Below are 10,020 nucleotides of genomic sequence, written 5' to 3'. Positions count from 1 at the left end.
AAAATAATGCATTTATAATTACAATTACATGAAATGAAAGTTTGCTTTTGAATGGGAGGACCGCCATGTTGACATTTTGGTATGTTGATATTTTCTATTCAATATAAGATAGGTTTTTAGATAATTTTTCATTTATTTTAGAAATCAACTTTATGAGTAAAATCTTAAATTGTAACATTAAACCAAATCTTGCAATCTTACATGAGGATAGAACCCAATAAAATGTACATTAAGAACATTAACATAATGTGGGTAGTTCTTTGTCGAAGTATGATACCGTTATATATAACCGAAAAGGATAAGGTCAAATTACCTCAGTGGTAAGAGCAGAGTCGGGACTCTGCTCTTACCACTGAGATAATTTGCCGGGGCAAGATTAAGGGTTCAATTTCAATGCGACAATATCTTTTCTGATTTTTCTGTTTGAAATTTTCGTTTGAGAGTCGTTAATATTGTCTATAGTGAATTATTTGAAAATAAAAATAAATATTTTGCCTAAAAACCTCTTGTTTTTAATAAAAAATATCAGAAATACGAATATACCAAAATATCCTAGTATGGATAGCGATTATTCTAAAACATCAATATTGCGGTCGTCTCATACCAAAGCAAATTTTAATTTTTTATAGATGTCACCCTATTATTAAAGGTAGCTCCGATAGCATTGCATATATATATATACAAATACGGCTTACAAATGCAATCATTGACATATTAATGATAAAATCACTTGATTGGTGGATTTGAATGTCTGTATTATATTTTGAAAGTTCCTACTATTTGACTATTTGAACATTATTGGACGTGCTTATTTGTGAAATGTGCAGATCATCAAAGAAGAAACATCAAAAGCAGGTAACAATTGTGGCATTTATATCACTTGTATATTATATGATCGATAAAGCTTTCGTTTACCTTTCACATTATTTTTTTCTTATTGAAAATCTCCTAACCATTAAAAAAGACATCAAAAATATCGCTGCTAAGCACCAAAATATGTAACAAAAGTGTACTGTGTCACCAACACAACCCTAAACAACATGTGAGAAGTTATAGTGACAAGACTTAATCGCCATTTCACCGGTGGAAAATTTTCCACGAATTACTTTGGAAAATTTATTACAAGTTTAGTTTAAGGTTCAAATCGTCCATCATGAATAAATGTCACTATTTGAAGGATCGAATACTGATAGCTCTCCCGGTCACAGAAAGATAAACTTCATAGCTTTCAGTACAGGATTCCAGCCCGAGTATTCCGCTAGTGTCACCTCGTCGTTCCACCGCACGAGAGAAGGAGAAGAAGTAGTAGGTCCAACCGTGTAGGTCTCGTGCCAACCATGTTAATAGTGATGGATGATGATTTCCTCCCGAGGGAACTATCCATCTTCAGATACCGAGATTTCATTTCCCACATTCAACACAAACATTTACATATCACATATAACACGATACACCAATATATGAATACGTACATGGGTTTTAAAGCGAATGCGATGCCGTACGAAAATTCGTCGATTCGTATTTCTGATGTGTTTTTTTTCCTTCTTCTACTAATATTATGCTGAAGTGTCAGTAATGTGACCACTCAATTTTGAATACAAAATTTTTTAAAACTATTACAAATTAATAATCTCTTGGTTTGTTAATTGTAAAAATGTTATTTAACGAATTCTTTGATAATTATTTCATTATTTATTTATACTGGGTTTTACTGACGATGTCACTTACGTGAGAACAATCCAGTTATAAAAACTGAGTTAATATACAAATTTATAAACAAAAATTAGAAAATTTACTCAGACATAGGATACATTAATTTTTATACATTTAAATAAAGATAAGAATTAAAAAATTATGAAAGCTCACTCAAATGACAAATAATATAAAAAAAGTAAGAGACAGAAGAGACACAAATAGACACAAGAGATATACAAATGGAGACGCAAGTAATACATAATATAATCAAAAAGACATATTGTTTAGAATACATTATTATTAATTATTTTTATCGAAGAAAATTCAGCACATTCTGTCTTATTATATAGTCGACACATTTGGGTCTGATGGCTAAAATAGGCGATATTATTTTTGAATGCATTCAGATGAAAAATTTAAAATTAGTTACAGAAATCTTTGATTATTTATATTAACTAAATTTTAAACAGTTTAATTTGGATGCAATTTTACGTTTTAATACATTTCTCAAGACAAATCTTTTCAACTGAACAAGTCAAAATATGAACCTTTAAAAAATCAAATTAATCTACTAACTCGCGTTTTCATATCGATCCTACATATTTATTCATGTACTTGTTGTACCCCGCCACGCGTTGCTGTGGCTCAGTATGTGCAGATACAGATACAAGAATAGCGCGTCTTGCTTTTAATCCAACGGCGCTGTTTTTCAAAAAGCATGTTTTAACCTGCCACATGTGAAATATAATATGAAAACATACGCGTATTCGAATGCCAAGTTGTATCAAAATTTAAAAAAAATAGTCGGTGAAAAACTTAAGGAGATTCCTTTTCATATTCTGCTTTTTTTATTTGATATTAGCTGAATTCATAATAAAAATAAGCAATTTATTTTAATTTTTTTTATAAAAAAAATTTATCCTTTTTTTAAATTTTACCATTGATAAACAATCAATGGTAAGGTTTTCTCGTTTCAAGACAGTTTTATGAGAAACACTCTCATATTGAGCACTAGCATTTTCGAAAACGTAACGGAAAGTGTTTGAAAAGATGAATTCTTGATAAATTGTTGTATGATGATTTCACACAAAAATAAGTAAGGAATATGAAAAAAGTTTCTCTCCACTGTGAGTCAGCATGTGCATCGTATCAGGTGATTAAGTAACAAATGCTTATTTTTAATTATCGGGGTTCTATTGTATACATACATGGAAGGAGATTTGGAGACTTGGCTATCTGGTCACCAAACAAATTTTGAACAAACAAACACTTAAACTCTTATTTATATAGATGAATTCAAATAAAATCTTATATACCTTAATTATTGATGTATAATACATGTCTTCTTATTTACAAAATAAATAATAAACTCATACATACAAATACAGAACTCATTAAAACGTCCCAAGTACACACACACTTTACACGGCAACACGATAAAATACATTTAAACACCATACATACTCATTATGGCAAGCAATCCATTGGTTACGAGGGAAGCAACATATACAATTGCCTCCCAGACGAAATTAAAAATGAAAAAAGTATAGGTACATTTAAAAAAAAATTGCTCAGTTTTATGCTCAAACAACAAAACAATGAAAGTGAATAATATCAGTGTGTAATATATTTATGTGTAATATATATGTTATTTCTAGTTAAATAAGTGAAAAATGTAATTTTCTCTTATCTAGAATAAAAAAAAAAAAAAAAAAAAAGATACTTGACCTGATGATTATAGACGAATGGTCGCTGTCACCCAAAAATAGTACAAGTATAACAAGTACGACGTACGTTCCATCGAATGCTCCGTGATGACGGGAATACTATACTCATAGGGCGAGCGACCTGATCAACGATACCGAGTTTCAAAAAATTCCAAATGGAAATTGCAGTCTTATTATACTCATAGCTTTTTGTGTATAGATTTGTTTCGGTGGATGTGTATTCAGGCGCTTTTCAAGAACAATTTTTATTCAAATGAATGAAAGCTTTCTCTAAAACCATTTTATTGATGGGCGTAATAGGAAGATTACCTATAAATTGTACATTCTTTATTTAATTTATTGGACGCTCGTAGCGTGTTTTAAACGTCATTTATAAAACTTATCTTTTTATAAACATAATACAGAAGTGTGTATACAACTAATTACTTTTGAAAAATTATTATAAGCAATAATTAGTCGCTTGAAATATCCATATAAATTGAAATATCTCCCGAGTATTAATTAATGCCGCCGACGGGAATTGAACCCGCACCTTCTGATGTCCGGTCAGGTGCTCTGATACCACTGAGCTACTAGTAAATAATTCAATATGTACTAGTACTTCAATCAACAATTACTGCTTATTATATTTTTTTCACCTATAAACAACCAACTTTATTTTGTAGGGGCATTTATTTTTAGTAGAGAGATATTTTCAATTTGTATGGATATTTCAAGCGACTAATTATTGCTTATAATAATATGTTATTCTTTGCGATATGCATAAAAAACCTTGTGTTATAAACATTAGTTTATCATTAAAAAATAATTATTATTTTTGCTTTGATGTAGAACGAAGAGGTTTAGAATATTTCAAAAAGGTCTGTATATGAATTGAGAGTTTGAAATTGCACTAGTGGCCCAGTAATAAGAATAGTTAGTGCTGTAGTTGTCTCAGTGAAAAGTTGGTGGAGTCGAGTAGATTTAAAAAGGACACAGATATTTATAACACTTAACATTCGAGGGAGGTCTGTGAAGTTATTTACTAAATTAAAAAGTATTAGATTACCATTAATGGTACTCCGGTTGAAAGTAGAGGTAGATTTAGTGTTTGGTAGCAGATATCAATAATTACAAGTTGTCCTGACTTATATTGAACATATCTAAGAAACTTCCTTTGTAATTTCTCCAAGCGGTTTAAGTATGTATGAAGGTTGAGAACAACCAAAACCAGTTGACATTGTATGTGTTTACGCCAATTAATGGCTAATTGTCGTTTCATAGAGAATTGTTTATGGCAATGAATTTTGTTCCTGAACCCCGTTTTCCTCTCCTTCATACCTCTCCTCTGTGTCCGGGAGTCAGTCAAAAACCAACAGCCGTGAGGCGAGGTGAACATTATTACTCATAACGTATCTCATCGCAAAAAACATAAAATCATCTTAACGCATTGTAATAAATAAAGTTTAGCTAATACCAAAACTACAGTGGAATACAAGTGCATCCCAACAAGTGAATGTTCCTCCACCTCCGTAAATACCCTTATACCTTTATAAAACCCATTGCCAAAGAATAATTGATTATGTTATAAAAGGTCCACAGCTTAAACAGTATGAACAACAAAAAAATATTTACACTGAAATATCCTATATTTGCTTATTATAAAGCTACAAAGTGTTAGCTATATTTAAAAAATCGTACGATAATGCAATGAAAATATAATATTTTCTAGTGTATTTTTTAGGAGTGAAAGAGTAATTTTAAAAAGTTGTGATAAAGTTAAGCACCACAATTCATCGTGTCAAATGAATAACGTAATTCGGTTGGTACACAGAATGTGCATTATCGCGAATCACATAACTAACCGCTGTGAAAAATGATTTAACGTTTAGATCCTGATCCCACGTGACTTCCATCCTCGGGGAAATATTGGAAGAATTTCTGTCCAGTTTCCAGGACCTATACCTACCTACAATTCAAACAGCTTGTGGGTTTTAATTAGGGAGGTATTAGTTGTACGTATAATGCTAAATTTCATCCAAGTTAATTTCTAGTTTTCGTATTTTTCATCATTTTGCCTCCGATACGATGATAGAAATATTTTCATCTGCTCATACATAATATTATGTGGGCATTTAGAATGTCCCGGTCGTGACAAGGATAATTTTATTTAATTAACTTTAATAAGCTATTCCTGTCACATTGGTAGATTTTTTTTTTCGATAATATATTTTTTTGTCTTTTTTGTGTATTTTTTGTCAAATTTTTATTAGTTGAGGTAACAATACCTTATTAAAAGATTCCACTTGCTATTTATAATGGATCGGTTCTTCGGAATATCTATGATCGATGTAATATTGTTGAATTTGTGAGCTAAAATCCGCTGAATCGGGATTCTTTTCTTTAATGTAAATAATTACAATTTTAAATTATAGTGGAAAATCAATAACGTCGGGGTGTAAGCGGGCCTGTGAATTCTTCACCATTGCTGCACACTATTCCGGGTGAAATATTCTATCACGTTTCCAGATAATATAACGAGTAGAACCTGTCTACAAGATTTCTAATTTTCCTGTAATCATACTTAATTGAATCAGAAACCAACTCGTAAATAAATGTTTACTCAAGGTGCCATTTAAGTTATCAAAAACTTCATTTTTTTTCATTCGTGCAAGTTATTGACGAAGATAAACATCTGATGTGGGTATTTACAGGCAGATATTTGTGAAGCTAATTGACCAGCGATCGATATCCAAAACCATCTGCAAGTTTCTTTTATTGTGACACTATTGTGACATCATTGTCCACTTCGTTACTTCGGACCAGATTTTCAATCCACCAAGTTTAAAAAAGTAATTATGAACAGGCACCCATGTAAATTGATATTCATTACAAAGTTCACCTACTTTCTCTCCCTCTACTCTTTATTTATCTCGATACTCGATACCGTTGACAAGAAACGGGTATTATTAAACACATGTAAACATGTTCTTTAAAATTTAAAGGTATTTAATTTGAAAGGCAGGTAAGGTCTTCTCGGTCCCTTGCTGAGGTGTGGGAGGAGATGGGAGAGTGGGATGCTGTAGTTTCGATCAGAGATAATATTTGATCGATGGTAATAGTCGGACATTTCAAATTGCGCGTTTGTTAAAACTAACGACTTGTGTCGGTGTGGGTTTTAATTATTTATTAGCCCAGCGGAGAGCCTCGGTCGGGACTTATTCAACTTTTAATTGATGCTTCTTCTTCATCAAACCAGTAATTAATTGATTTCTAATGCTCCTTTAAATAGAAACTATTCGAAAGTAGAGATGAAATTCACATTATTCAAATACTGATATGTTTTTGAGGTGGTTTTAGCAACTATGTTTATTTAAATGGTACTTATTTATGGAGAGAATCGATTAATTTATTGCTGATGCTGAGTAAATGTGAAGTTATTCAGCTCAATTTATGCGGAGTCCGCATTGTGGACATATATATTGCTTAGAATATAATATGATAAATCAATCACATAAGCAGTCGGCTAATGATTAGGCATTGCTCTAATTCAAATTTCGTTGCATTTTTTTAGAAACCACTTTAATGAAAAGATTTAGGTTGTACCTACTGAAAATATAACCTAAGTAAATAATAAGAAATCATAGAATAAAATCAGATTTTTTCCAACATTTCTAAAAATAAGTACCTGTTCATAAAAGTCGTTAAGTCGGAAGGTTTTTTACGGAAGAGAACTACAATAGGATATAGTTTCATTGTTCTGTCTGCCCGTTCCTTTATTGTTGTTATTTCGATAGTGAATAATTTTTACACTGATTCAATATTCAATAAACTCATCCCAACGTGTAAACACGAGAAAATGAGTATTGCTGATTTATTACAAATCTCTTCTAATTATTGCTCATTCGGTTAAAAACGGAACTGTACGCCGCTGCTTGATAAACTTAATTCGTAATTATATCGGAACAAGTGTTCTTGCACCTGCGTTTGTCTTAATATATAATGACGAAATGCGAAAATGTTACCATTTTTTTAACGCTTGTTCTGATATCGTGACAACACATTGATATTTTACTTAAAGTTTATCAGGAAACCTATCAATTCATTCGTTAAGGGCCTGCAATCTTAATTTTAACCGAACAACGAATAAATTGAAGAGATTCTTGATAAATTAGCAATATTTTTTATCAGTATGGTTCCTCCGTATAGCATTCCCTTCTACTTTGTGGGAAAATACGTTGACGGTATTCATTGAGATAGATTTATTATGAATAATAGACAAAGGTTTTCCACTAATCAGCTTGTGTAAACATTTTAAATTTGTTATCATTTTGTAATGCATTATCTTGTAATAAATAATAATAAATAAATATTTTATCAGAAATAATATGAATGCATATCGGTCAGATAAAATTCTTCGTAGCATGGGGGAATGCGCAGAACTCTGAATTTACACTGTTATTATTGTTCAGTTTATTAGTAATTTACAGACCTTTTGACCTTTCCTAGGGTCAAATGTACGAGATAATGAATAATTTAAGAACCTATAATAAATACTAAAATCAGCCGTGAAGTTTTTTTTTTCCTATCTTTATTTTCAGATATCCAACGACGTGTGATTATAGTGCGCATCTCCGTAATGAATCTGATATCACTTGGTATTAACGCAGACCCATACTTAGGGGCGGACCACGCGTGGGCGAGAGGCGGCCATATAATGTCACGGGTCACGAATTTCCCCATAAGTAAATAAAAAGTGCTGTATTCAAATTTTACATATGAATTATTAAATGTAGCCAGAGGGACAAGAAATAACTGAGAAATAATTTCTTTCTAACGTGAACCGTAACGGACTTGTAAAGAAAATTAATTCGTGTGGGAGAATGTAAAAAGATGTTCAATGTAAACATGTTGAAATACAAGCAGTAACAGAATTAATATTTATTGGGACATTGAATTATTATTATAATATTATTTTGTTCGTTCATCGCGTTATTTCTCGTATCTTTTTAGAAGCATCTACAATCTACATTATAGGTATTCCGAAATATTGAATTTAGTTAAAATGAAACTTTAATTATGTAGAATTAAATTTTCACTGCGCTACGCCTACGGTACGAAAACCTACATCTGCGGTAGTGGTTTTAATTAAAGGAATTCGGTGGTTATCTACTCCGAAAATTCTAAATTCACCGTAGGTTGGAAGGATTAGAAGTTTTTAAATTGTCAGAGTTAGAAAAACGACATTTCCCGGAATTCCTGTACGGTCGGAGCGAATTTTCCTCCCTCAATAGTAACGAAATGTTTTTTCTTCTAAATGTGTAAAACGACTATCAGGTTTCGCAAGTTTTCAGTTGACAGGTGTCGCCGGCAGATGGGAATGGGAATGGGAATGGGCAGCATTCCGCGGGGCGAGTCGCAGCTCCAATAAAAAGGCACAAAGAAAATGAAAAGTTTTAATAGCTCGGCTTAAAATGAGCGGCGAAATAAGCTACGAGGTTGAACTTTGCAGAAAATACTCAAATTAAAATCGTGGTATTTGGAACAATTCCATTAAGTGTGTTTTGACTTGAAAATTAAATTCTTGCTTCTTACTTACTAACTGGGTCTTCATTATTATTATTTCTCACACGTTTACATTAAAACGTCACTGTTGTGACACTACCGAGAAATTGGGGTTTTTGTTGACTGGTTTAGAATTTCCAGGAAAATTTTGTAGATGAAAATATTCATGAGGTGATTAATAAAATATAATGCAAGATAATCGTTTAGAAAACAATAACTGTATTATAATTATTATTTATTTTTATAAGCAATAATTGTTCGCCTGAAACACTCATCCACATTGAAAAAATCTCCTGATAAAAAATACATGACGCCAACGGGACTCGAACCCGTGTTCATTCGATTTCCGGTCGAAAGCTCTGACCACTGAGCTATGGAGGCTTATCTCTTACCCGCGAAATTATTCAATATATGCTAGTGTTTCATTCAACAATTCCTGCTTGTTACATTTTTTTCACCTGAGAACAACCAACTTTATTTTATGTGACGTAGATGGCGATAAGGTTTAAATTCCCGCTTAACACCATCCACCTGTTTTGATGTATGCAAGAAAAAAACATGGCCAAAAAGTCCCTTTTATTTTATTTTGTAGATTTTCAGGCATAAATATTTAATTTTTTTCAATCATTTTATAAATAACATAATTTTCCATATTATACAATAAAATCATAACCGAAAATGGGTTCATAAGTAGGAGATTTTGAACTTTAAAGCAGTTTTCAAAGGCCTTATACAATATTTTTTTCAGGGCTTATAAAAAGACTTATCTAAAAAATACTCGATAATTTCAAAGGCCAAGCTGTATTCTACTCGCAGTATTTAATTAAAGCATCTGAATCATTTCTAGGCGACCAAATTTTCAAACCAAAAACACATGATTTTGCAGTACTATGTATGGCATCGCCTTAAGGCTGTGTTTCTAAAAAATCCATTTTTGTCATATAAAATTTTTTTGTTATTTTTTTCAGGTGGTCGATAGCTGCTAGGTGGATACTGACAGCGGTCATCTACTCAGTCGCTTTTCAGAATTATGATTGATTTCCTGTTAAAATAT

The sequence above is a fragment of the Hesperophylax consimilis genome, chromosome 1, assembly GCF_061612785.1.
Source record: "Hesperophylax consimilis isolate HC1 chromosome 1, BYU_Hcon_1.0, whole genome shotgun sequence".
In the NCBI taxonomy this organism is placed as follows: Eukaryota; Metazoa; Arthropoda; class Insecta; order Trichoptera; family Limnephilidae; genus Hesperophylax; species Hesperophylax consimilis.
The sequence above is the reverse complement of the archived record's forward strand: the minus strand, read 5'-3'. Positions refer to the sequence as shown.